At 38.7% G+C, this 27,551-nt stretch overlaps 1 long non-coding RNA gene across 11 annotated transcripts in view; it reads left to right on the top strand.

Annotated features, from left to right (window-relative positions):
- Positions 1-27,551, top strand: part of LOC144291551 (uncharacterized) — a 117,773-nt gene that overhangs the window by 88,229 nt on the left and 1,993 nt on the right. For 5 of the 11 annotated variants that reach the window (XR_013358882.1, XR_013358886.1, XR_013358880.1 and 2 more), the window contains 3 exons: positions 4,205-4,318; positions 20,748-22,630; positions 24,910-26,704. This is a non-coding gene — a long non-coding RNA (uncharacterized LOC144291551). Of the gene's footprint in view, positions 1-4,204; positions 4,319-20,747; positions 22,631-24,909; positions 26,705-27,551 lie in introns of those variants that run through there. The other 6 variants (XR_013358883.1, XR_013358879.1, XR_013358881.1 and 3 more) reach the window with 4 other exon arrangements.

Genomic DNA, 27,551 nt, shown 5'->3' with positions numbered 1-27,551 from the left:
AGTTCTTCCCAGCACCAAGAAGGCTTTGCCCAGGGTTAACAGTATGTTTCAAGGTTATAGAGCCAAATTTGCATTTTACTTGAATTTATCACAAGTTTGAGATAGAATTTAGGACAGGAGTAAGAAAGCTCAGATTTAATTGAGTTACATGTTACCTGCTTTGAGATAACCTTATTGCTACTTTATGGCATCATTCCATTGAGTTATTAATGGCTTTAAGTTTTAATCATTTTTATAATCTAGATTTAGTCAGTCCTGCTATCATCTCGTGTTGAAATGAGAATTCATTCCATTGATTATATATACCAGGGAACAATTTGAGCATAACAAGAATTTTGTGTTTGCCTACATGTGATTTCATCTACAAGAAACGCTAAGTGAATGCAGGAAACTGCCTCCAGCTGAATTGAGCTGTATAGGAATGCACAAATGCACACACGCCTCAAACATCCTCCAGCTGCCTCAGTTCACCAAGTGTATGATGAGCCATATTCATCCACATCTGGTGTTACAACCTTCCACCCTTGAAAACGCTCCGTTGCCATTTCTCGATAGCTCAAGAAACCACCTCCACAAGCAAACTTCAGATCTTTTTTCTAGGCAAAGTGCCATATTTATAGTAGTATTTATGTGTTTCTTAATTTAATATGTACAAAATTGATATATTTATTATTAGGTTTCTATCATCTTTTTAAAGTATCTCTGACACATGTTTTGAGTACTGTGCCCTTAATCTCATTTTCCCCCTAAGCTCTGTGGTGGTTGTTGTACAATGTTGTATAGTACAATGATTTTTAGGGAAGTATGTGTCGTGTTATAGAAGAACTGACTGTATTTTGTCTGGAAGTGGTCACATTTAAGCCTCAACAGTGACTAGTTATGTCCAGGCAAAGAGCAAGACTAGGATATAGAATTTATTCTTGAGGAGGGAGGGAAAAAGATGGTAGAAGGAGGGAGAGAGAATAAAAAACAAACTATTTCATATTTTTACAGTTGGCTCAACTGAGCTTGGGTATTTTAAAACTCTGGTGTGATTCCTCCCATGGCTCTTCCCCATCAGCACAACAGAGTTTATCTTGGCATCTGGGGATCCCCTGGGACCACTGTCAATGTATTTCAGAGGTCCATAAGCCTCCTGAAATTATTCACAAAATTTTGTGTTCATGTTTGTGGTAAGAGGAAAACATTATATTTCATCTGCCTCTCAAAGGAAATGTCAGGCAACTGCTATTTTTATTTTCCAGAGACTTCTTTGAAGGGCAGAGTGATCCATATTTCTGCATATATGTATCACCGTGTAAGTGTGGCAGCTTCAGACCTTCTATCTGGAGAAGCTTAGGGGCAGCACTTTGTCTGAAAGCCATACTTATATAGCAAGCATATTGTTTTTACTTAGCTTCCATGTTTATTTAGTACCTTGTAGTGAGGTGGTGGGTTCTGCTAGATGCATTCTTTCCAGGAATATAACTCAGATCATCACCATGAAAGCATGAAGCTCTAGTCATCCATGAAAGGGATTATGGACATATTTCAAGAATTTTCTCTAATTGGCTGCTTAGAGACTACCTGGTTTGTGTAGGAATGAAGCCTGGAAACTGAAGGAAGGCGTCCAGCCAGGGAGAAGAGGGTAAGGGTGAGAAGAATAAAAGGAAGGAGGAGTTGACTAAATGAATGCTACTAGTTCATGGATTTGCATGGGAAAGCTGTGCTGGCAGCTATTTGACCCAAATCCCTTTTCCTGTCTTGCAGCTCTTCCTCATGATCATCATGTATCAAATGCTTGCTTTCTGTTTCATTTGCTTTGTCCCCTCATGAGTAGAAGAATTAGATGTTTTTTATAACAAACTCAGAGAGGCTTCCACTGTTTTTTTTTTTTTTTTTTAACATTTTATTTAGTTACTCATGAGAGATACAGGGAGAGAGAGAGGCAGAGACATAGGCAGAGGGAGAGGCAGCCTCCATGTAGGGAGCCCGATGTGAGACTTGATCCTGGCACTCCAGGATCACGCCCTAATCCAAAGGCAGACGCTCAACTGCTGAGCCACCCAGGTGTCCTGGCTTCCACTGTTTTGAGTAATATTAAGTTTTTACAATATGTAGCGCTCCTACAAACTAACGGTATTCAGACAGATGGCTCATCCCTCGGCTGGTCTCTAGGTAACTATGACACCCATCAGTGAGGTTAGAGATCAGATGTCCATCATTCTATCAACCAAGTTCCACCCCAACCTCACGCCAGGAAGTGTGACAAGCTCCATCAGCCTTGCCTAGAATCCTTGTCTATGATCAAAGAAACATTATTCTTTCCTTCCCTAGAATGATGAGTAGCTATGAACATCTTCAGTCTTGGCTCTGGAACCCCTAACACATGGTTATAAACATTTTATTTATTTATTCATGAGACACAGAGAGAGAGTGAGGCAGAGACAAAGGCAGAGAGAGAAGCAGGCTCCATGCAGGGAGTCCAATGTGGGACTCGATCCCAGGACTCCAGGATCACGCCCTGAGCCAAAGGTGGATGCTCAACCACTGAGCCACCCAGGCATCCCAATAAAATGGAATTATATATGAAGATGAGGTATATGGAAACAAAGAAAGATGCAGACATAGAAAAATGTGTTTTTAATACAAATTTAATCTTACTATACTTACTCTGCAACTTTTTTTATTGACAATATGTTAGGGACAGCAATCCATACAGTATTCATATACAGGGCTATCTCATAGCTGGGTTAATATTTCATTGTATGTCTACTTACCATAATTTATTCATTCATAGCCCTATTGATAGATTTTTATGTTGTTTCCAATTTTTATCCCCGACAAACAATGTTTCAATGAACACTCTTAAACATGTGAAATATATCCCTTTAGGATACATACACCACATTTCATTTCCCAAGTGGAAAGATTATATCCTTTTAACAGTTTGATAGAAACTGCCAAAATGCCCTCCAGTATATCATATCTACATATTGACACTGTTACCAGCAACAGAATTTCCTTTGTTCCTCTACTCGCAAACACATGATGTTATGAATATTTTAAATATTTGCCAATATGCTTAGGCAAAAACATAACTTGTCATTGATTTGTCTTTCCTTAATCAATAGTTAAGTTTGGTTCATTTTCATAACTTTATTATCAGCTTATTCTTTTTTCTGGTAGTAATTGCTTTAGTGTTCATCTTGTTTGAGTAATTCTAACGCCAGGGGTGTCACTATAAACTCAGGAGTGCTTTTAAATGAATTTGCATTTAATTCATCGCAAGACTAGCTATATGCTTTTTTGAAAATAATACATATATGGTTGAAGATGATTTAGCCAATTTATAGATAATGCCCCATGCATTGATGGATACTGTTTTAGAACAAAGATTGGACATAATATGTAATCATTTTGTACATATAAATCCAATCTTAAACCACACTTATAGGGGCAAAGTACTGAAGAATCCTGAAATGACATCTGAGTCATCAAAAATCAATATTTTTCATTGACATTTTAGTGCTGAATGTTTAGGACAGTTTTAGTACTTCAATTTTTTAAATATTGATTGTCCATGTACAGTGTGCATAAATGAGAGTGACTACTTAGCAAAGTAGAGGTCAGGAAAACAGACTCTGTGAGATTTGCTCAGAGGCTCAGGCTCAAAGTCTCAAAGAAATCAGCCTTTAAATTGAGAAATAGTTACACCCAGGAGAGGTCTTCTGCTGCAAATAAAGAGGATAGGGGTAGCTCCTGCTAGAAAAATACCTTGGACCAATAAAAAATAGTAATATTAATGATTATTAGAACAAATGCTTATAGGAGCACCTGGGTGGTTCTGTCAGTTAAGCATCTGACTCTTGATTTCAGCTCAGGTCATGGATCTTAAGGGCTTAAGATTTGACTGCATTGGAGTCTGCCTGTCTGTCTCCCTCTGCTCCTCTCCCCACTTGCACACGCGCTTTCTCTCTGTCAAATAAATAAGTAATGATAAAATTTTTTTTTTAAAAAAAAGGGAAGAAAAAAGAAACAGAACACTTGTATACCTAAGTGCTTTACAGACATTATCTCGCTTAAAGCAATAAATAATGTGAGAAGTAAGTACTCTGATTACACCATCTTATAGACAAGAAAACCAAGGCACAAAAAAGTTAAGTAAAACATTGAATGATTGGATGAACTGCCTGTAGAGACTGACCACTTCTCTCCACAACAGGAAACTGCCTCCATTGCCAATAACATTGAGTTCTAACAGAACACTCTGTGCAGTTCATGATACTCCATGAAAGGATTGGACCCCAGTAATGATGCATCTGACACATGGATTTGGGTAAGGTGGGGTAAGGAGTCCTTTTGCAAAATTATTCTTGGTGGTATACAGAATGTAAATGTGTATCTTTTCTGGATTAATTAAATAATCAGCTTTCAATCTGGGTTGGAATATCCAATTGCCTCTCTTTTATTTATTTAACCAGTGACAACCTGGTCCAGTGCTAAGACTTGACAATAATTTCTGATATTTTATATCCATAAAAAAGAAAGAAAAAATGAATAAACTCCTTGAATAACACAGACAGAATTGACAGAAAATCAGCTATCTTGACAGTTTAATGGCCAAAAATGTAACTAAGTTATTTACATTTATTTCATCAATTATTGTTCATTTTCCATGTTATTTGAGCCTTCTCATGGTAATGAGAACATTAGAACACTTGCTTCTGCTCCAGTTAGCCCCCAGAACTTTAGAATAGACACTGAGGGGCAAATCAGTAGAGAGGAAGACAAAAGGAACATGCTTATGAAGGGAGTTAATTAGGGATGCCTGGGTGTCTCAGCGGTTGAGTGTCTGCCTTTGGCTCACAGGATCCAGGATTGAGTCCCACACTAGGCTCCCTGCGAGAAGCCTGCTTCTCCCTCTGCCTATGTCTATGTCTCTGCCTCTCTCTCTCTCTCTCTCTCCCTCTCTCTCTTTCATAAATAAATAAATCTTTAAAAAAAAATAAAGGGAGTCAACTAAAATTGAGGCTTCATGATATTAAGAGATGGATAGTTCAGTATTTGTGGATATCTATATTTAAGTCATCACAGGTCATGTCAGCAAATTTAGCAAAAGTCCTGTTAGTTCTGCTATCTGTATGTGCATCAGCTGGAGACTTTAATGGCATAACAGGGATGTAGACTCTCTGGCCCTTGAGTTGATTTTTACCCGTCCTTCAGAACCACTGCTCTGATCATTGCTGCTATATTTAGAGAATAATTTTTAATGGAATTGGTGTTTAGATCATCATTTAGAATGGAGCCCTTAGAAATGTAGGGATTGGGTGCCTGGATGGCTCAGTGAGTTAAGCATCTGCTTTCAGCTCAGGTCATGAACCCAGGGTCCTGAGATCAAGCCCCACATCAGGCTCCCAGCTTACCAGGGAGCCTGCTTCTCCTTCTTCCTCTGCCTGCTGCTCTGCCTTCTTGTGTTCTATCAAGTAAATAAATAAAATCTTTTTTAAAAAAAAGAAATATGAGGATTAAGGCAGTTGAAAAAGATCAACAGTGATCATGGAGAATGATGACCCCCAGATGACCACAACCCAAATGATCCACAGAATTCAGGAAACTTCTGAGTATACACATCCTGCTTCTTTTGACTCTTTCTTACTTTCTCTCTGGGTGTCTCTATTCTTCCTTTCTATTTAGTTTATTCAAATTTCTTCTCTTCTTTCTCTTTCCCCAGCTTTGTTTGCTTTCATCCCAATTTGTTTCTTGTTCAGTCCTCATACCACGAAACCAAAATATATTTTAATTATAATTCTTTCATTATATAAAGCTTTCTAGTTTCTAAGTGTTCATTTAAAGTAATATGACTTGAGTGCTATATTTTCTTTTAGCAGCAAAGAAAGCCTTTTTTATGACCTTTGGTATTTGATCTTTGTTGCTTTATTCCCCCTTCTCTCATGAGTCAGTGATACTTTTACTGGAAAACAACCCTTCCTTTTCCTGATCTATGAAAATATAACTCAGGGAAAGCTGTAAAAAGGCAATATCTGCTTAATATCTGAGGAAGATATAATTTGGGAATATCCTGTTTTCTTCCTGAATCTCAAGTAGCTATTTTATTTTAGAAAGAGTTCTCTTACCTGTGTTATTTTTTTCCTGTGTTCAGAGCTCTCTGAACTGCCACAGTCATGGACCTCTGTGGAAACCTCTACACTGTTAGTTCCTACTTTGCACATAACACCCCAGACCTGAGAAACACACACACACACACTTTCAGCAGGTACCACCAGGGAGAAAACACTCTTATGTGAGTATTTCTATTTTATTTCCTTCACCTACCAAGTTTTATGTGGATAATCCAGGAAGAGAAAGTTGTTTAGTAGGTTTATGTTTCCCATATAATATTGTATATCATAATTGGTACATAATAATAATTAATTAAATTTATTATTGGGTAGAGGCTTCCTGAGATAGAACTCAAGGAGAGTTTCAAGAAAAAGACATTAGAGGGGTGCCTGGGTGGCTCAGTTGGTTAAGCGTCTACCTTTGGCTCAGGTCATGATTTCAATGTCCTGGGATCAGCCCTATACCGGGCTCTCTGCTCAGTTGGGAGTCTGCTTCTCCCTCTCCCTCTGCTGTTCCCTCTGCTTGTGCTCTTACTCTTGCTGCAAATGAATGAATGAATGAATGAATGAATGAATGAATGAAATCTTAAAAAAAAAAAGACAAAGGCATTAGATTAAAAAGTCCTTGATAGCTGAAAGCTCTATGTGGAATAAAAGCTGGACATCCTTCATGTTGTGTTATCTGAGAGCATTAGACTACATCTGGGGGGATCACAAGGTGACTTGGTTGAGATGGAGAGACAATCTCAGTCATATGCAACAGATTAAGGGAGTTTAGAGACAAAACTAGAGGAAGGCAAAAAAAGTACATTGAAAGTGTGTTCTGTGTACATGTCTAGTGCACATATCAGGCACTCACATGTGCCACAAATAAGGTGACATTTCAATAAGGTAAAATTTGACAAAGTTTAAAGTGATTAACAAACACCTATAGAAGTGTCAGGAGACTCATCTTACTATGTTAATGAAGTGATAGCGCTGCCCTGCAAGTGAAGGGGAGGGAAGATGAAGAGCATTTTGTGCCCCTCCACTCCTGCTTTCACCAGAGAAAATGCTCTTTTATCTGTTTTGCACATTGAGTCTTATGTAAGATTTAGTGTAGAAAAACAGCTTACCCTCTAGGAAAAAAAAAAAAAGTTTTAAAGTGACCAATTGAGCTCCCCATTTAGGGAGTCCAGGGTGTGGAGCCTCCTCCCCATGTCCAGGTGTTCTGCCTTGGGTGAGGGAGCCATGCACTCCATGGCCCACAGAGGGTTTGGCAAGCCCATTTTTGCACTGTGACCCATGGGTTGCTAATAGATCATTACAGTTAAATTTTTCGGGTGCATACTCTGTGCCAGGCATTATTCTCAGTTTTGTACATATTCTTGGGCAATATATTCGTATATTAATATATCATAAACCAGGCTGCTTCTTCCAATCAATGGCAACTAAAGGTCTATGAAGTACAATAAACTACCTAATGCTCACCTTTGCGAGGTAAGTATTATTATCATTCACTTTAGAGATGAGATAACTGAGGCACGAAGAGCTTGGGAAACTTGTCCAGGTCACACCTGTAAGTGCTAATGTGATATGTACTGCTAAAACACATTGGCAAGGTGTTAACAGGACCAGGATGATTCCCGTTAGTGCTGGGAAGAGACAATTTGATGTGGGAACCAGTGACAACAGATCACTGGCATCCTGTGAAATTATGTGTAACCTGCTGGGAAAAGAGAGCCCAAGACTCACAATTCTCTTTATTTCTATAAACTCTGACCACTAATCTTCTTATTCACAGTAAAAATCATCAGTGTTTTTTTAAAAGATTTTATTTATTCATTAATTCATGAAAGACACAGAGAGAGAGAAAGAGGCAGAGACACAGGCAGAAGGAGAAGCAGGCTCCATGCAGGGAGCCCGACGTGGGACTCGATCTAGGGCCTCTGGGATCACGCCCTGGACCGAAGGTGGCGCTAAACTGCTGAGTCACCCAGGGATCCCCTCATCAGTGTTTTAATGAGAAACATGATAGGAAAGTTTTCGCCTTTAAAGGGTATATGTTAAGTTCGTTAAAACTGATCCTTGTACACAGCTGGTCCCATTAAATGTTGGTTCCCTGACTTTCTTCCGGGGTCAAAAAAAAAAAACCCCGCTTTCACATGGATCATACTTTTAAAATGTCATACTGGTGGCTGCCACATTCGATGTTAAATTCATTTGCTAAATAGGATTGAGGAATATTGTGGTTAGAGCTTTGACAATCTCAGTTGATTTCTGAACAGATTTATAATATGTAAAACGATTTTCCTGACTACTCAAGAGAAAGGAAAGGCCTTTAGGTAAAGGAGGATCATCTCTAATTGTTTGCTATAAGCTCACCAGAGTAAAGGTGAAGAGAGTTAAAATGAATCGCTCTGATCAGGTACAGAATGTCTTGATTGTTAGAAAGATGAATAAGAACAAGACCCACAGGGGAGCTTGGTATACTTCCGCTTTGTGTGTGCATGAGGTGGGGAAAATACATGGTTTCCCTGTCACCTAGTGAGAGCAAATGGGCAAATGACGTGAATTTAGCATACGTCACCTAAGAGGCCCGTGGCTTAGGAACATGCTGAGTCAATTTGCTACTTGAGAATTTACATCACCTTGATGGTGGACTTCCCCAAAAGTGGAATTCTAAGCAACCTCACATCCCTACCTGGGGAGAGCAGAGATTGCCTTTTTCCTATATCTCTGACACTCCTAATCGTGAGGTGGATACAGACCAGACCTTATTCCCTCCACCCACATTTTCCTTTACATAACAACAGAAAAAGATTTTTCCTACAGCTTAGTCACTAGCAGATTAAATAGCATTCTGAAAATTAGGAGGCAAAGTGACAAAACTGCTTTCAAGGAATTTGTTTTTCATCTCTAAGTTGGGGAGTCTTGAATTCATTATTCAGCATTTACCCTAAACAGGTACCAACCTGAAAGATAAAGTAAGTTGCTACTTAAAACAACAAATAGGAAGCATTACATCATCAGAAAAACACTTATGGAGCCTGTGTGTATTTGGTATTTCTTGAGATGCTATCAGGTCACTGCTCTGTGAAGACACACGGCAAACTTAATGACACACATGCTTGAGAAAATGAAAGCATGCTAGCCTTTATGTGTGAAAATGACACTAAATATGATCAGACAAATGTGCGCTCGAGGTTTGTTTTTCAGTTGCACTGAGGTTTTTTTTTTTTTCCATAATTTCTGATCACATTTACAGCTGGTGACCCATGTCACGATTTTAAAATGATTAGCAAGAGTTATAATTATAATCTTTGCTCATAAAATGTTTTTAGCCTTTTAGATTTTCAGAGGAATTAAAGCCGTGAACAAGTGCTTAGTTGGCATCATACTATGAATCTTCAGTAAAATTAATCCGGACTTATATCAATTTGGGGACAGGCTAGGAAAACACATATCTTACTGGTAAGATATGGAAATCATGACAATATTAGTTACATCTGAATTAATCTGATAAAATTAGTTGGGTGAATTATTATGGAATAAGAATTTCAGCTATTTAACATGCTGGTGAGATTCCTTCATTAGGCTTAGCATTAGAATTCATCTCACTCATCTTGATAATTTTGGGTTATATTTCTCGGTCACTTTTTCCATTTTTAGGGAGAACATCAGATAACTGTCACCTGCCACAGTGCAAAGACTCTGTATGACTGTCATTCTCACTGCTTTCTTTCCGGAGTCTGGCAAAATGCCTGACATGGAAAGGCACTTAATAAATATTTGTTGCCTGTATACATTAATAATTGATCGACTGAATGATTGAAAGATTTAATTCATTGATTATTGGCATGTACAAGAAATGTAATCGGATATAGTAGGAAACCAATCACCTGCTCAACCCTGATTCTTACAAATAGAATGAGATTTAGCAGACACCAAAATGAGAGAGAACAATCAGTCTATTAACCTAAGCATCACAAAAGTAGATAACTCAGGGTCTAAAAAACAGATGACTTTCCTGCAGTTATAGCCCAAAAAAAAGCCTGCAGGTGTACCCTAGATAAGACAGTTTCCGCTCGTGAAACAGAAGCACTTATTAATTAACGTAGAAGCCGTCACTTGAACAGAAAGCTAGGCAAATGCCTTGAGCCGTTAAAAAAAAAATTTCCTTCAGAAAAGCATTTCTTTTGATGATAACTTTTAAAATAATTTATGTAGTTTCTTTTTCAGTAGCTGTGCTCGATCTATATCGTGCAGCATTATTAGCATTTGTTAACAACAGAAGTGGTAAGGAAATTACTCACCACAATTGTTAGACTGGGTTATTAGAGGCAAAGAGAGAAGAGTGGCCTTCATGAGTACTCAGTTCAGATTGCTGCTGTCAGCAGAGGTGTGGGCCATAGTGGGGGAGGATGTGAGAATGGAGGAGGGAATTGGCTTGCCTCAGTTTCTGGTGAAGCATTAAAATTTGTAAGGTAAGTCACCTAGCTTACAAGAGCAATTGGTTTCTTTTGTTCTAGAAGAGAAGGGTTGCTGAGGAATACATTCAGATGAGGAATAAACATGACTCTAAACTTTCTTTGAGTTGGAATTTCATGAAAGCTTCACTTATAGAAGTAAGGTGATGGCTCAGGAAAGCAGTATATATACAATTTAAAATTTTTTCGGACTGGAAAATTAGATTGTATCAATCATTTCTCAAGAATGATTTGGTGCCGTGGATTGGGTCTCTAGTGACAAATTTGCATGTACTATGTGCTTTGATCCCTGTGTGTCTGTGCATAATGAAGACATCTTTGTTCATTTAAAATTTATTCATTCAACAAGTATTTATTGTCCATCAACTAGTCACATTTGATTTTTTTCTATGTGTGAAAAAATGGAATGGTCTTTACTGTGTTTTATTGCACACAACTTGCAAATGTTTTAGCAGGAGTGTCCTAACATACATGGTACTTTTGTGAAAATGAAAAATAAAAACAGCTCCCTCTCTATGCAAAAGAATTATTTTCAAAAGTGTCCTTTCTTCTGAGAAGAGGAAGCCCTATGTCCTGGCTGAGAGGTGTACATTCTGGATTTCAGCCCCTAGCTGGGCACCATTTTGCAGTACACGAAAAGTATACCTATATGTGGAAGCTAGTCTTAGGTGCAGCCTCACAAAAACAGTTTGGGTTTTGTCCAGTTTTCAGTGATTTGGACCAACTGTAGGAGAGTTCCTTCAGTCTATCTTAGACAAAGAATCTGTATATCCAAAGACTCTGGTCTCAGTTGCTCATCTGTCAAATGAGAGAGTTGGACTTGATTCCTTTTTCTTCCCCTAAAAAATATGTATTTTGGTTATATAGCAGGGAAGTCAAGAGCATAGGCTTTGGAATCAGACTACTTGAGTTTGAATTCTGGCTCTATGATTTGAAAGCAATTCTATCTTGGAGAATCTCTCTGACCTTCAGTTTCTTTATTTGTAAAACAGAGTGATAGTACCTAGTATGTAGTTCATAGAGTTATGATGAGAATTAAATGGGATATGGCACACAAAGCACTCAGTACAATATTGGGAGTAAGTATTCAGTAATTATTAGCCATGAGGATGGTGTTGATGATTATGACGATGATGACCATGTGATTCCACATCTCAAGAAAACCAAGAGCAGCTAATCCCATCATTTGTCTAACAGAGTTCTAGCATCAGTAATCTCATTAACACTCAATAGTTTGTCCACATTCTCCACTCAGCCAGTTAGAACACCTTCTGGGTCACTTATCTACAGTAAATAAGGACATTCATTTTGTAGGCCTTGACAAGGCTACTGCCCTCTATCACCTAATACTATTGTAATACTCCTATAGATACTTGCTATCTTTCTAGGGGAGACTCAAATAGCAGTCAGTTTTGCCTGCATCAAATAATTGGTGTTTGAACTGACACCTCATCATCCCAAAAGCAGCCTCTAGGGAGTCTTAAGAATAATCCCTCAAGCAGATGAATTCCTGAAGCATCTAAGAACCATGATGTATCAGTTAGCCATTGCTGTATAACCACAATCCCAAAACATAGTGGCCACAAACAACAACCATTTATTATTATCATAAGTTGTAGGATGGCTTAATAGCTCTGCTTATCTGGAGTAGACTTAACTGATCTTGGCTGGGCTCACTCACGTGTTTGCAGTCAGTAGCAGATTGGTCTTCACCTGGACACTAAATTCTCCTTACATGGCTCCCAAATCTCTCCAACCTAGGCATGTTTTGATAGTGGTGGCAGGGGTCCAAAAGAGAAAGTGGGAAAACAACTCTTTTTTTTTTTTTTTTAAGTCTTTGCTTGGGTCAAGTTTACTACTATCTCATTAGCCAAAGCAAGTCACATAGCCAAGCCTAGAGTCCACGTGGAAAGGTACTACTGAAGGATATGGATAGAGGGAGGCATGAAAAACTGACACCATGACTATAATCTACCACACATAGTAAATATTACTTTTAAATATTACTATCTTAGAAATTTATCTAATAGCTTCATTGTCTCACTATTCAGTCACTAATATATATATATTACATATAATATCTATAGTTGTTTCTTGCTTTATTCACCAAAAATGTCTTAAAAAGCATTACAAAATCCAGAGGTAAGTTTCTAGTTCCTAATTAAATGATAAAATCATATCTGAAGCATTCTGTTTTGTTTTCTATTTCCCTGTATGGCTTAGTCAGGTTCTTTAGAGCATTGGTCATCTCAGATATAATTGCCACCAACCATAACAGCTGAAAGACTTTCCTGTACCCCAAAAATTGTTTTATGGAAGCCCTCTAAAAGCTCCATGTGCACTTTAGACAAAGAACAGAAAGAAAGCTAACAGATATTTGAGTATTAAAGATTGGGCAAAATCTTGGTCAAGTTCTCTTCATGAACTCCCTCTGATATGTTGTTTTAAAAATCAGTTAGCAGAATCCTTCTAAGGCAGATAAAAAATGAGGGAAGGTGAGTTTATCCCTGCTTAAGGTAAAACTGAAGTATTGAATTATGCATTTAAGTCATATGCTAGGGGATGCCGAAGCCTGGGCTTTCCCTTTTCATAACAATTAGGTGTCCTGCCTGCATAGAAGCCAACCCGGAGATGGCAGACAGCACCCATTAAAGAGCTGGTTCGAAGTGGCTTGCAAAATCCTAGTTATTAAAACCTGCAAGTCCTCCAAAGTGTAAGTTGTTTATTAGGATTTTCGTTTGGACCTTCGCTTTAGGATCTACAAAAACACTCTTGAAATTGTCAAATACACCTCCTAATTTAGTTCATATCTCTAAATTCTGACATACCAATACAAGGGCTCAGACCCTTAAAAAATAAAAACCCTCGACATATTTGAAGACACTGTGTGGTCTACTCTCCCTTAACTTACTAATCAAACCAGTTTAATATTTTCTCATAGGACCTAGTTTCCAACAATATCATCACTTTGTTCCCTGTTTTTCTCTAGACTTTGCAGCTCTTGGCCACATCTTCTCTTAAATGTGGTGACTGTGCTGCCCAGGGTATGATAAATTGGGACAGTTCCCAGGCCTTGTGTCCCCCCCTCCCCCCACCTCACATACACAGGTGGCTAGGAAGTGACTCAGGAGATAGAATGTGAAGGAACAAGAGATTTCCAGCACAAGTGTAGAAAAACAGTTGAAAGTCTCACATATAAGTGTACTCCATCAGTAAATTCATCCTTCCTTACCACAGCAGATAATACCAGAGTTCTTCCCTTTTTCCATTGACTCTGTAGGATGCATGTGACTAATTAAGATTCCTATTTTCTTCAAAGTCTGTCTTTAATATTCGCTTCCAACTTATCTTTTTTTTAATTTTTATTTATTTATGATAGTCACACAGAGAGAGAGAGAGAGGCAGAGACACAGGCAGAGGGAGAAGCAGGCTCCATGCACCGGGAGCCTGACGTGGGATTTGATCCTGGGTCTCCAGGATCGCGCCCTGGGCCAAAGCCAGGCACTAAACCGCTGCGCCACCCAGGGATTCCACTTCCAAGTTGTCTAAGTCAGCCCTAAATGATGTGATTTACCCTCACCTGTCTCACAGCACAAACCATTTTTAGTAACCACCATTGTTGATTACCACTAACAATGACTCCAAGTAATAACCAAAACTCTAATAATGGCAAAAAAAACAAAAACAAAACGAACTCCAGCTTGTATAAGTCATTCTTCTAACCATGCAGCCCAATAGGTGTTTCTCCTTGGATCAGTACTCCAATACTCACTATATTCAGGTTGGACTACTATAACTCTCTAGTCTTTTTTCCCTTGTTCTCTTTTGCTTTCCTTTTTTGTTTTTTTGTTTTTTTTTAAGGTACTCAAGTCTTAGCATTTTCTCACAAAAGTAGCAGAAATAGATTGGGAGTGTGCATAAAGGAGAAAGTTACCCCCATAGGTCCTGCTTTACATATTTGCCTCTTCCTAATGGAGTATTTGCATGTGACAAGTCCTCCAGGATCCACTCCGAACTTTTATTTTTTATTTATTAATATTTTATTTATTTATTAGAGACACAGAGACATGGGCGGAGGGAGAAGCAGGCTTCATGCAGGGAGCCTGATGTGAGACTCGATCCCAGGTCTCCAGGATCATGCCCTGGGCTGACGGCGATGCTGACCTGCTAAGCCGCTAAGCCATAGGGGCTGCCCTGGACTAACTTTTAGAGGCACAGCCCTAGCACAGAGCTCAAGCATCCCTCTCAAGGGAAGCAGCTGAACAAAACAAGCTTCCCCTACTCAGGTTTTCCACCTAGTCATTGAGTTCCAACAGGCTAAATTCAGCTGCCACCACTCAGAGACAAATGGAGAGATAATATAAAATACCCTTGAAGTTCTTTGTTAGTAATCTAGCATGTAAGTAGGGATATTTACTGTTTTCTCCCACTGGTTTTATGAATCTAGAGTTTAGGATTATTCATTCAATCAACAAATAATCGAATATTTTGTGCCAGGTAAATAGACCAAGAAACCCAGAGCTCATGGAAACAGATCATGGACAGATAATAACACAAAATGTAAGGTATATCAGACACTGATAGTTGCTTAAGACAGAAACAGTAGAGGAAGATAGGAAATGTGGGGTTTGGGGGAGTAGGTGCTGTTTTTCATAGTGTACACAAAGAAGGCCTTAGGAATGAAGAAATGAGGAAGTAAGCCATGTAAATATCTGCTGGAAGAACATCCCAGGCAGAAGAAATAGCCAGTGGAGATGTCAAGTAAGCAGTTAAATGTACAAATCTTGAGGTTGAGAGAGAGTTCAAGCCAGGAAATATAAATTTGGAGTGATCAGCCTGCAAACGGTGTCTAGGCTGAGAAGCCAATTGAGATGACCAAGAGAGTTAGTGTAAATGGAGAAAAAAGATGGTGTGAGAATTAAGCCCCAAAGTTTAAAGTATGGGGTGATGAGGAGCAATCAGCAAAGGAAACAGGCAGATTGCATACTGCTGAAGGAGTAAAACCCAGAGAGAGTGGAAGCCAAATGAAGAAAGATTCAGTGATTGATACAATGAAATGCTGATAGATGAAGTAAGATACAGGCTGCAAACTGACCTGGTTATAGCAGTGGGAAAGTCGTCGGTGAACTTGAAAAGGGCTATTTCAGTGTAGTAAGGACAAAATCTGGGTTTAAAAAAGAAGCAGAGGAGATAAAGAGTCAGTGAGATCATTATTTCAAAGAGTTTTGTTATAAAGGGAAGCAGGGAAATGAAATCATAGGGAGAGAGGGGTAAATAATCAAAACTTTTTTTAAAGATTTATTTATGTGTTTGAGAGAGCACAAGTGGGAGAGGAAGGAGAGAGAATCCCAAACAGACTCCATGCTGAGCACAGAGCCTGACGTAGGGCTCAATCTCACAACCCCAAAATCATAACCCAAACCAAACCAAGAATCAGATGCTCAACCGACTATGCCACCCAGGTGCCCCAAAGCTATTTTTAAGATGGGAAAAATAGTAGCCTGTTTTTATGCTAATGGGAATGATCTATTCGAAATGAGAAAAATTAATGGTTTGGTGTGTGGAGAATTGCTACAGTGATGTCCCTGAGTGGTTAAGTGAAGGTGGGATCCAGCGCACTGGTGGAGGGCTTGCCCTTAGACAGGAGTACAAACCATTTCTTCAGTGTAACAGGATGGAATGCTGAGTATATGGATACAGCTACAGCTAGGTAGATAGATAGGGTGGTAAGAGCATGAAGACGTTCTCTTCTGATTGCTTGTATTTCCTCAGAGAAAATGGAAATCAGTCATTAGCTGAGAATGCAGATGAGGAAGGAGGTATCTGAAGAGAAGATGTGAAAAATCATATGGGAGTTGGAGAGAGTGAATGAACTAGGGAATTTTGTGAGATTATTTGATGGCTCTGTGGCCCATTTGAAGTTTATGGTTATGCATTTTTAGTGAGGCTGATAGTCATGGATGCATGTTTTTCTGCAGCCAAGGTTAGCTGTATGCATGTGAGCACAGAGTAGGTGTAGACATGGATTTAACCATGGCTGTAATTTTGCCACATGAAGACAAGAAAGTGAGTATGAGGATGATAATGATGATGGATAAAAGGCAACTGATGACATTAGGATGGAGTAGGGGACAATAGAAAGTTAGTAGGAACAATAAATTGCAGGAGGTGACATGAAGAATTGTTGGAGTTAAGGCACTAAAGAGAATAAACTGGAAAGACAGGAGATGGTGATCAGGGAGTGGGATGCTTGGAAATGAGATTATAAAGGGATTAAAGTGATTGATAACAACAGGGTCTAGTAGGATGTGTCCATTGAAGTAAGTGGCAGAGAAATGATATAGGCAAGATCTTTGAGAGAGGTGAGTGAAGGAACTGACCAGAATATCAGAAGGATTATCTATGTGAACATTTAAATCATCAAAAATTGTCAAGAGCGATGTTGAAGGAAGTAAGCAACAATTAACTAACAGTTAAAATTTCAAGGAATGAGAGAAAGGGACCTGGGATATGTGGTTAGGGTGTGGGGGCGTTGGGTAAAGACAGAAACAAGGAAACTAGCTGGTGCTATGGGCCTTATGGCATGCAGTTCAATGCAGGTGCTTTATTTTTAGGGTGGAGGAAGGAAGAATAATCTGAAATTAGCAACAAGGAGCAAGTCATTTGCATCTTGCCTTCTTTCCTCTTCATCTCTTGTATCTCCTATAGTATATGCTTCCAGTTAGGTATTTTAGAGACATATTGCTTCTTGGCTTTCTTTACTCCTAAACTTTTTTTTTCTTATTTTGTTCACTTAGTGCCCTAGGGATCCAATGCTTAGACCTGACTATACAGTAGAATCACCTGAAGAGATATTTGAACATTACAGTATACACAGGCCCTTTGAGCCATACTGATTAAATTGTTTTGGGATGGGGTCCAGGTATCTAGAGTCTTTGAAGTTCTCCAGGTGATTCTAGTGGACAGGCAAATTAGGAGCCACTGTCCTAGGGAAAAGTTTGAAAAGGTTTGAGTCTTTGTAGACATCTGCATTGTTATGGAGAATGCTCCATGGTTTTCATTATATCCTTGAATATATTCCTGACTCAAGAAGATTAACACTAAGCCCCTTATTTTTCTAATGAGAAAACTTGAACCTTAATTTATTTTTTAAAAATCTTTTTCATTAGAGATGGAGATAAAAATTGGGAAAAGGGAGAAATCTAGAAAGAATGATACCAACTATGTAAAATGATGGTGTCTTTTCCAAAACATCAGTAGGAATTTGAAACCTCCATGAGTAGAATCCATGAAGCTAGCCCACTACCCTGTGCATCCAAGATCATCTCTGCCTCTCTTCCTGCCCTCTAAAAATGTGACATGTATATGGGTAGCTGACTCTGGAGCTCTCTCACAGATGGTTTCTGCGTAGGAGTGGTGCATACGCCAGGCTCACTTAGCACCTGCGTTTTATGATGTGAAAACTGCACATCCATCATATGATCATCACCTCAAATTGTATAATTTTTTCTCACAAAGTGGAAAAAAGAGGTTTCAGAATATGCATTCAACTTCTGCTGGCCTCCTAAAGGAGCAAGATGGGTCAAGAATGAGGTTTTAAAATTGGGGAGCTCAGGAGGCAGAGGCCCTTTCAGGCTGTGATGGCTGTCACTATACTTCACTTACTGTGTCCACACCCTTGTTCTTTCACTGCTGCAGTAGGGCCAGCTGCCAGTTTTGTGAATTTACTCACGTATTAAAATGTTTGCCAATGTTAACTCAATGGTTCTGGTTCCTTCATTACAGACCTTAATCCTCTGATAGGGAAGACAGGAATGTCTTGGAATCATGTGGTTTAATTATAACCATCATTTTTACTTAGCCATCTTTTATCTATTCAGTTGGGATCCTGAGATGCTCAAACTAAGCTATGAGATTTCTAAGCAGTTAGCACAAAGATAATAGGGAACAGTTTAGAACTTGTTAGACAAGAAAGATTCTAGTGAAAGCAGCAGCCAGGAGAAATCACTGAATATATTTGCCTTGGCTATGAAATTGCCATATCTAGCCTAGTGAGTATTAACACTTGCTTGTGCCTCTGCACATATGAAGGAGAAAAGATTGGCAAATAGAATATGTCCACAGATGTACTGGGTGAAAGTGCAAATGGCTTCTCCTTTGTCTCTTGTTCTCTCCCTTTCTTCCTACCATTGACCATCATATCCCCTTTTTTCTTTCTGCTTATAGTCCTTTACACCGAACTCACACGCACACTTGACTTCTACCCCCACATGTCATCCACTGACTCATGCTCTCATAGTCACCCACACAGTTGCTCACTGTGTGCTTCTTTCATGTCCATTTCTGTCCAGAAGCCTCGGCTTTTTAGCTTTTGCCTGATTCTCAACAGTAGTAGCCTACAGGTCTGCAGGCCTTTGGAGTCCAAAATGCCTAAACCAACCATGGGTTGTTAACTTCTGACTCTCCTCACTACTCCATAGTATTTGGATCAACTTTTGGAGGAACCTGTGATGACACACATAAATCTAATGAATTCAGCACAAGACCTCTGGAGTGGAGGTTGAAAATTAGCAGCTCTTAGGTGATTCTGGTCAGTGTTGTCTTCATCCTACATGGAATCTTAAAAATACCCTTGGGGCCATGTTATCTTTTTTTTTTTTTAATTTTATTTATTTATTCATGAGAGACATAGAAAGAGAGGCAGAGACATAGGCAGAGGGAGAAGCAGGCTCCATGCAAGGATCCTGATGTGGTACTCCATCCCAGGACCCCAGCATCATGACCTGAACCGAAGGCAGACTCTTAACTGCTGAGCCACCCAGGTGTCCCAGGGCCATGTTATCTTTAACAAAAATATTGAGTCAACATTTAAAGTTAGGAGATACTACAACTTTTATGTAACATTGAGTCTGCATTCCCACCAGGCAATTGTCAGTTAGAGTTGATTCACTCCTGTGCCCCTTTATATAGGTTTAAATTTGCCAGTTTCCCATAGTCCCCACTACCCCTCATCCATCCCAACCTCCTGCCTTTTCATTTATTTATGGTAATTGTCTGGCTCATGGAGGCTTTTGTGCTGGACATATTCTCTATAGCTACCACAAATGGAATCCAACCCAGCTGGGCAAGAACCCAAAATTAAAAAGATAAACTACCCTGGTGGTTGTGAAAAACCAAAAGGAAGAGCTGCCTCCTGGCTCTTTGATGTAGTAGAAAGACCATCTGCTTTGGGAACAAATATGTCTAAGTTCAACTACTTGCTAATAGTTTAACTTTGGGTGATTCATTTATCTACTACAAACTTAAGTTTTAATTTTTATCAAATGGAGTTATTAATGGAGACATTGCTGTAAAATAATGTATTTAATAAAATGCCTAACACAGTAAATGCTAGCTGCTATTAGTATATACTTCCCCTCCCCTTTCTGGCCATATGCATTCTTGAGTACTAATTAGTACACATGCACAGTTGTGATGAAAATATCAGCAGGAGAGAAAGGATGATGTCAGCAATACTGGCCAATAATGATGAAGCCAAACAAGCTCAATGGTATTCCTAAGATTTTGGGGTGCCTCAAGAGCTAGATGGGCAGAAGCTCTTGCCATAGTGTCTACAAGAAGGACCTGAAAATTCATCAAATGTTTTGCATCTCTGCTATGCTGATGGGCCAGAAGAGAGATGCCAGGGATCTGTACTAGAGCAATTATAGTAGAAAAGGAAAGAAAGGGACAAAAACTTAAGAATTAAAATTGATTGATATGTAAGGATTATGTTGATTTTATACTCTGTCAACTTTGCTTGGTTGGAATTGCATTTTTCATAATTTCCTTCTCTGTGTGGATCAAGGGTGACCACATAAGGCATTTGGCCATGATTTGGAAGGTGGAAGTAAAACAGGCCAGTGTTGTCACTGACCTGCTGACTCACCTGGGCAGCACCAAGCCCACACCTTGTCTAGCTGTTACCCATCTCTTCCTTCAACCTCTCCAAATACTGGGCTGACACATGAATAGTTCTCAGATTTGTGGTAGCAGCTTTTCCTGCTGGTCATCAGGATTAGGTACAGTGAGAGAGACATGAACTCCAGTGTTTCCTTTTAGGCTCTAGTTTATTCTTTGATTCTAGTTCTTTCTCACTCTTCTCCACAAATGTCCATCTTTCCTTCCTAACTGCCAGCCCTCCTGACCAAGAGTGACCCCAGGCTTATCATAAGATAGTTCGCTGGGATTCACAGAGGCAGTTGTCACAAAGAGCCAACAACCTTCCACAAACTTCAACATCAGCTTTCTTCATCTTTCCACTCCAGCAACTGGTTAGTGATTTTTCTCTGATCCTTTCAGACCTTTATTTCCCTAGATTCTCCTATAATTGTATGAGGTCTAATTTCTACAATGAATTCCTTAGTCCTTAGTGTCCACAGTGGTTCTGCTTCTTAAATGGAACCCTGATCAGTATGGGGAATAAGGGAAGGAAATGATGGAAGGTTTCCGGGCCACTGGTTTGGAGATGAACTAAATGGATGTATATGAAGAATATCAAAAAAGATAGCTAAAGACATATACCTAAAGTTCTTGAAAAATACCCCCTGCCCAAAGGCTCTCAAAAGAATGGAAAAAGCACTGAATTAATCTAGAGAACTCAGATATCTAGGGAAGTTCTTATTCCCAATGTAGGACTCACTCTTTCTTTCTTTCTTTCTTTCTTTCTTTCTTTCTTTCTTTCTTTCAGATTTTATTTATTTATTTGACAGAGAGAGCACAAGTAGGAGGAGCAGTAAAGGGAGACGGAGAAGTAGGCTCCTTGCTGAGCAGGGAGCCCGAAGCAGGGCTTGATCCCAGGACCCTGGGACCATGATTTGAGCTGAAGGCAGATGCTAAACCAACTAAGCCACTCAGATGCTCCCAGGACTCACTTTCTTTCCTTCTTTTTTTTTTTTTTTTTAAGATTTTATTTATGCATGAGAGACACAGAGAGAGAGGCAGAGACATAATCAGAGGGAAAAGCAGTCTCCCTGCGAGGAGCCAGTTGTGGGACTCTATCCCAGGATCCCAGGATCACAACCAGAGCCAAAGGCAGACACTCAACCACTGAGCCACCCAGGTGTCCCAGCGGTGACTTTCATCAAGGCTTCCATCTCTAAGTCACAGCTTCATCCACTTTACTACTCTGGCTGTGCATACTCTAGGGATAAATCTGTCTTTGGATGTATCAGGCACTATCCTCAGAGAAGTCATGGCTATAATTATTTTATCAGAGATCTTCACTTCTTTTTGTTGCTGTTGTAATATCACTTTCTAATATTTTATAATTTATTAATATGCTATGTTTATTATTTATTTTCTGTATTCTCCCACTATAATGTAAGCTCCTCAGGGGCAAGTCTTGGCTGTCTGTACCTTAGTGCAGATAAAATACCCAGACTGTGGTCCTAACTGTGGCACATAGTAAGGACCCTTAAAACAGTTGTGGAGTTAAACATAGTGAGATTCAGCAATTGCAGTATAACGGGCTCTATTATATGTATTCAGAATCAGAAACAAATGTGCAAAAGATATGAAAAAACTTGGTTGTAGAAGGTATTGGTCATATGGGACATGATATAATCAGAGTTAATGTGCTTACAGCTTTTGGGTCCAGACATGATGAATGTTATTCAATGCACACCAATACCGCAACCACCTGTTGTCCTAACAATGATAGAAGCAGCCATCTCAAAATATGAGAAGAGGCAAACAAAGCATGATTTAGAAGGGATACTCAAGTACTAGCATCTCAAATAATTTACCCTTTGTATAACATTTCAGGATGCAGAATTTCCAAGAATTGAGATATTTTAGACTTTAGTAGCTATTGCAGGTTTCCAACCTGGTAGATATTGTATGAAGTACTTTTTGTGCTTTCACTCATCTTATCCTTCCGCAAGCCATCAAATAGATCTTATCATTCTGCAAATTAGGAAACTGAGATACAGAAATCTAACATCCTCAGTGTCAACCAGATAAGTAAATGAACTTGCTTGTACCAGCTTGTAAGACTTGCTTGTAAGACTCGTTTCTTTGGTAAATATACATCTAAAAAAAATTGCAAAAAATTTTTGTTTTCTTATTTGTAGTTGCAACATGGGTAATCTCACTCTCTTGCCCACTCTTTCCTTCTAAAAGGATTCTTTGCTTTTGAGGATAGTTCCTGAGCTCTTCTTTTTGTAGTATGGAATGCAAATACTGAGAGGATAGAAAAGCTAAAAAGACAGGTTAATATAGATCCACATAATAAAACTCTGACCAATGAAGAGAGTGGTAAAAGCCTACCTTGCTTGAATTTATGGCTTAGTTTTTTGGAAGATCTTAAAGACAAATTTTGGAGCTAAGTTGGTATCAAGGCAATATGGAGGATCAGATGGGAAATGAGATTTTAAAGAAATGTAACTAAGTAGGGCACCTGGGTGGCTCAGAGTGTCTGCCTTTAGCTCAGGTCCTGATCCCAGGGTCCTGAGATCAAGTCCTGCGTCAGATTTAAGAATAAAATCTTAAAAAAAAAAAAAAAGAAAGAAATGTAACTAAGTATTCTGAAAATGGTGCCCCTCCAGCATATTCAGGAGAGACTGTTGTAAAAGATTAAATAGTGTTTATCTACTTTTTAGTTGCCAGACAACTGTTTCTTTGAATGAAAGTCCACATGAGATTGGATCACAAAGTGGCTTGCTTATATGGATTATGTTTTGAAAAGAAGAAAAATTGATGATTAGCTCCATCATTACCCAAGTCTGAAATCATAAAATAGTCCAATACCTCCTCTATTAGCTATCTATTGTTACATAGTAAATCATCCCAAAATGTAGTAGCTAAAAACAATAATAAGAACTTACTATGTCTCTGAGTTTCATCCCCATGTGGACCTCCCTATGGGACTTTTAAGTAGCCTCATAGCATGGTGGCTGGCCACCTACAGAGTAGGCAAACCAAGAGAGGTGGTAAAAGCTGCTTTTATGACTTACCCTCGAAGGCCACATGTCATCACCTCTACCACATCCTACTGGTCACACAGGTCAGCTCTAACATGAGAGGGACTCACCAAAGCATGAATACCAGAAAGCAAGGATCACTATAGGGAGGAGGCTCATCTTAGAGACTGGCAACTACACTTCCCTGTTTCTTTCTCCCTAAATACAAATGGTCTCTGAATATGGACTGTTCTTCCTCTATGCCTCTTCCTATTTCCACTATCTGTACTATTTAACTCCTTCACTTTATCTTGAGTATGCCCTGACTAATGCAATGGTCTCTTAATTGGTTTTCTTACCTCCAATTCACTCCATATCTCTTTTTACCATATCTATCCTTCTTCTTTAACAGAGCTTATTCTAAAAAAAAAAAAAAAAAAAAAACAAGACCACACACACAACAACAACAACAGAGCTTGTTCTATAATTATAATTAGTTACATATATTTCTACCCATTTATTTCCCAACTAGGTTGACAGGTTTTGAAGGTAGTTATTGTTGCATACATTTGCATATTTCACAGCTCCTAAACTGTGCCTCAGAAAGGTGTGATAAGGGGAAAAGCAGTAGAACCTAGTGGGTAAGCACAGAGATGGCTGAGCCAGACAAATGCTGAAATTAAATCCTAGTGCTGCTACTTCTAAGCTGTGTGATCTCAGGCAAGTTATTCAACCTCTCTGAGCCTCTGTTTTCTCACTTCTAAAAAGCAAGTTAGTCATAACTAATTAATAATATTTATACCAGATATAAGTATTAATAATTATTAGTAGTTTGATCATTAATAATGTCTGCCTTTCAGAGCATGATAATTAGATAAATGATGTGTGTAAAGGGTTTAGCATTATGTTTTGCACATACTAAATACTTAATAAATTGTAGCCAGTAATACATCACATAGTTGGCATTTAATCGCCTTTTTAAAAATTAATATTGAAGAAGGAAGTATTTGGCCAAAAGGCCCCAACTCTGACAATTCTCTTTCCCCAGCTTTCAGGGCCTTTCTGAGGAGTTTTAGAGCAGCAGTATCCAGTAGAATTCTTTGAAATGACTATTCTATATCTGCACTGTTCAGTGGGGAAGCCACCCACCACATGTGGCCAATGAGCATGTGATATGTGGCTAGTGTGAAGAAGTGTGTTTTTAGTTGTATTTAAATTTAAATAGCCACATGTGGTAAGTGGCAATCACAGTATTCAGGACAGTTCAATAATCTATAGTTCTCACAGTTTACAGTCTACCATTATATAGTCTATATTTCTATAGTCTATAGTTCTCTGGTTTTATAGCACCATGTTAGGCATCCCAATAGATCTGATTTCCCTCTTCTTTATGGACAGGTATGGTGCTATAAAAACTCCTCTGTGAAAATCTGAAGTTGAATGCTTAAAGATAGAACAAAGATCATGTTATATTTCTCTTACTCAAGAAGTATTGACTGACTACCCTCTTTTTCTATGAAGCAGGTATGTTGGAGAATAAAAAGAAGTGACTTCTGTTTTCAGGAAGGTATGAGGATCTAAGGCATTGAAGCTGCATACACACTAGGAAATAACTTGATTAAGAAGTGGAGAATAATTAGTATACAATTGCTAGTTATGATTTTGTCAATTAAAACCATTTTAATGTAATCCCATGTATATCATCCTTACCATATTCTCCATCTCATCCCCAGGCCCTCTGCTTCATACTGTGTTTAATCCTTGCAAAACCCTATAGTATAGATGTAATACTCTCCTTCCTTTTTATAGATGGGGAAACTGAGGATCTAAAAGGCTAGGAACTTTCCTGCAGCCATACTATCAGAAAGTGGCAGAGCAGGGCTTTGAACTCATTACTATGAGGATCCAAAGCCTATTTTGTTAATCATTCTGCTGTACTACCTCATTCTTTATAATGTGTCCTTCACATTGCTTGCATGGTTTTGAGTGTCCATTTACTATATTATTTTAATTATACAATTACATGTATTCATTGGAGGAAATTTTAAAATATAGAGTTGCTAAATAAATAAATAAATAAATAAATTTTAAATTGCCAGTTGTTGTAGCCTTGTTGACCCATTGCCAAGAGTAATCACAAAACATAATCAACTACCAAGCCTGTCTACCCAAGGGAGAGAGGGACCACCCAGTGTGAATTTCTTTACAGGGTCAGTTCACATGAGCACAACGGAATGTCAGCCTCTCAAGGGATATACTGAGTACAAAGGATTCGAGACTGATTTGCTCACTCTCAGAGGAGAGAATTAAAGACCCACAAGTTTGAATAACTTGCAGTGATAATTCTCAAGAAGGTAAAATTATTCCTCACAGAGAAAAGGCAGCAGAGCATTCAGAAACTCATCTATGCACATATAGGTTATATTTCATTTTATGATATTCCTAAATCCATTTGTTCATAAATTCAGTGACAGTCTATAGGCAGCCACTACTGCCATCTGTTGGTGGTCAGCAGAGTTGATGCATTTCTACACAGGCGCATAAAATGGTTCTTATCTAAGTCTGTAAGTTGAATCATCGTAACAGGAACTTCTGTATTCGTGAAAAAAAAAAAAGCATGTGGAATCAGATAGACTTGGGTTCACATCTTGGCTGCGCCTCATGTGAGAAGTGTAACCACTTTCATTCTGGGTTTTCCATTTGTTCGATGGGGATAATATCAAGTTCATATGAATGTTTTAAGAATTATGCAATGAATGTATATTAGTTTGGATAGATGCTAGCCAAAATATCAGTGGCTTAACACAGTCTCTTGTTAACATCATAGTGTCTTGCTCATAAAACAGTTCAAAGTGGATGCTTCAAATCACCAGGCAGCTCTCTTCCAAAAGGTGATTCTGGACCAAGCATTTTTTATCTTATGACTCTATCATCTACAACTCTGGCCTCCAGGGTCACCCTAGAACCCAACATCAACCATCAGAGCAAGAGAAGAGGGCATGGGGGTGTGCAAGGAGGTTTTTATGAGCCAGACCTGGAACTACATACATTACTTCTATACTTCTTCCATTTGCCCCAAGTCAGTCTCATAACTGCATCTTGCAAGCTGTTTTGTAAAACTGAGAAACATGGCCCAGAAGTCTCTCTGTCACAGCCATAATTTTAAGTAATAAAAACATAAGCATCACTCAAATGCAGTTGTAAATTTTTCTTTATGTATTATGTAATGTTATTTATATTTTTCTCAGTCATTAGTATGATGTAGATATTAAAGTAAAAGGCAATGTGATATAATGAAAAGAGTGGTGATCTTGGAGATGTAACCTAATTCTGTGTGATCTTGAACATACTGTACTCAGTAAATCTGAACTGCAGTCCTTATCTGGAGACTGGTGGGGTGAGGCCAACAATGTATTGTGTCTTCTGTTCCACCCCCATATCCCTAGCTCTAAAAGTTTACACTTTTTGCACAAAAGTAATACAAAACAAAACTCTCAGTGGCTCCCAGAGCAAACAAGTGATAGAACACAAGTCTTGGATGGGATTAGAGGGAAAGGTTTCTAGAAGACAAGCAGCTTTAAGCCCATTTTTGAGAGGAGATAGTTCCAAATAGAGGGAATAAAGTATGGAATGCCATGCAAGAAAGGCATAAGGAAGATCATAAACAAGAGTCTGGGGGAAGGGGAATGGTAAGAATAGCCTGGCTGAAAAGCAATATGTTAGAGTGAGGTTGGGGATGAATTTAAGAAGTAGTTTGATAGGTAGAAAGAAAAGACATTAATGTTAAGCTTCCAGACTTAGGCGGCCATATTAAATCCAAAAAGATCCCAGAAGAAAGCCAGTTATGGTTTCTGTATGGGCAACTGACATCATGAAAATCTGTTAGTCATTATGAAAAGAAATGTGATTAGATCATAGCACCTGACACGACAGTACCTTCTATTAAATTGTTGGATGTCCAAAATCTAAATACTCCATAAATATTCTTCCAAATATGCTGGTTATCTGAATTCTATACACATTTCAAGGAAGAAGAGTTT

The sequence above is a fragment of the Canis aureus genome, chromosome 20, assembly GCF_053574225.1.
Source record: "Canis aureus isolate CA01 chromosome 20, VMU_Caureus_v.1.0, whole genome shotgun sequence".
Taxonomy (NCBI): domain Eukaryota; kingdom Metazoa; phylum Chordata; class Mammalia; order Carnivora; family Canidae; genus Canis; species Canis aureus.
Note: the sequence above shows the minus strand (reverse complement) of the source record. Positions and strands in the feature narration are given on the sequence as shown.